Consider the following 2,055-nt stretch of genomic DNA (forward strand, 5'->3'; position numbering starts at 1 on the left):
TACATATAATTCATCATGTCTACTCTGGCTCACTCCACCAGCCTGCACTCGTAGCTGCCGTTAGCTGTTTGTTAAGTAGGTAGCTACAGTTAGCTGTATGCTAAGTAGGTAGCTACAGTTAGCTGTATGCTAAGTAGGTAGCTACGTTGGCTGCTGATAAAAGTAAAAAAAGTAATAAATTACCATCAAAGTGAAAAAAGCCGGTTTTAATATGTATTGGTGTATAAAGACAGTTTCAACAAATGACAACAAGTGTTTTAGAAACAACTTGCCTACCTGCCTTTAATTAATGTGTTTCCGTAAAGTCCTGCCAGCGTTTGCTCCTCTCTCTCTCCCTCACCGCGCAGCCTCCCTCAGCCGTCTACTCACAAACTGTCAACAACATGTAGGGAGACACACTGCTGGCTTGTATAAAGAAAAGAAACGGTTCGGTCAGTGTTTCCCACACATACACTTTACTTCGGCAGTCTGCCCAGGTTAGGTGAGACATTGTAGCTTTTATCAGAGAAACACATTGATCACGAGTAGTATATAAAGGGCAGCTTTACGCGCTCCCCCGATTGTATCTATATACAAATAAATTAATTAAAGTATAGCGTATTATAATCCTTACGCCTTATAGACTTGAAAGCAGATAGTGCAGAGGTGAGTTGTTATTTGTGTGAGAATTGAAGTGTTTTGTGGGGTTTATCTTTTAACATCGCCCACCTTGGGGCCACAGCGGTGCAATCACATGTCTAGTTCATCGAAACACCGTAAGCATTATTATTTGCTGAAAGTTTCAGACAGTTTGACATGACTGTAAATGTCTGATAAATCGCATTAATATTCTCCTACATAGTATTATATTTATATATTTAATAAGACATTGTAGTTCTACAGTGTCACCTTGCCTGTTCTGCTTTTATTTTGAAAGGTGTCGTTTTCTTCTTATGTTTTTTGTGACGCTAAACTTCCTGCTATTTTTCTCTTCACAATGTGGTGCTCACGCGTCGTCGGAAGAACGGTAAAAAACTGGTAAACACGTTATTTATCATGTTCATCTATTTGAATCTTGTAAAGAAGGAGTTTACATTGTGATTTTATTATTTTCGTATCGTTTGTACATGTTATTTCTAAGACCTACGAACTGCGAGCGTGTGTCGAGCTAGAGAGCGTGATAGCCGATGGCGAAAACCATTTGATTAGCGTCCTTGGAGAGCGGAATGAGGTATGAAAGAAAATGTGTCTAGTGTATTATTATCAGAAGGGATTTTGTTTAAGGAAAGGAGAATGTTATTACTTCATTTGTTTATGGGTTAATTGCACATGTCATTAACATAAAGCAATATTATTTCTGTGAACAATTATAATATATTGTATTTCATTTAAAGGCATGTGATATTTATTTGTCATAAAGGCTTAAAAATATTTCATTTCATATTGGTTGTTAGTCAAATGATTTGTATTGTGTGTAAACATGATTAATATGTGAACACAATTTATGTGCAAATTATTTGTGAAGCTACATAGAAGCCTTTTGTGTTTCTTCTGTTTTATTCTGTAGTTTTCACGGTGTTCATGGTGCATGGTGCACGTTGAGAGGAATAATAAATCGACACCCGTTTGAAACTCTCTGCGTCTTGATCAATAAATCCAAGGGGCCGCTACAAATGGTTCTGGTGTATTAAAAGTGAAAAAAAAACTGATATATGATAGGAAGGCTACATTAAGTATCAAATAGCTTAGGTGATCTAGAAAGTGTACAATGTGCTCTGGGTGCTCTTGTTTGTGTGTAATGATGCAAAATGTGTTCATGATTCGTTGCTGGTTTTATTATCTGAGGGTAATCACTCTTTGGAGGAATGACAACAGAATGTCAAAAGAAGCACCAGGCTGTTTATGTGCTGGGCAGGAGTCGCAATTGTAAAAAGCATTTGACCTGTAGGATGTGCGGTCAAAACCACCCTAGTGTGCTTCATGTTGACGAGAGAGACCAAGCCAATGCAAACACAGAGCGATATATAGAGCGAGCAACAAACAACACCACACCCTCTAAAGAAACCTGTGGCAATG

The 2,055-nt window shown here is 37.9% G+C and overlaps 1 long non-coding RNA gene across 1 annotated transcript; it reads left to right on the forward strand.

Annotated features, from left to right (window-relative positions):
* Positions 1–1,119: 1,119 nt before the first annotated feature.
* LOC123966642 lies at positions 1,120–1,616 on the forward strand. The gene is made up of 2 exons (XR_006824043.1): positions 1,120–1,210; positions 1,547–1,616. It is a non-coding gene; the product is annotated as an uncharacterized LOC123966642 (long non-coding RNA).
* The last annotated feature ends 439 nt before the right edge of the window (positions 1,617–2,055 follow it).

The sequence above is a fragment of the Micropterus dolomieu genome, unplaced genomic scaffold (assembly GCF_021292245.1).
Source record: "Micropterus dolomieu isolate WLL.071019.BEF.003 ecotype Adirondacks unplaced genomic scaffold, ASM2129224v1 contig_13891, whole genome shotgun sequence".
Classification (NCBI taxonomy): Eukaryota; Metazoa; Chordata; class Actinopteri; order Centrarchiformes; family Centrarchidae; genus Micropterus; species Micropterus dolomieu.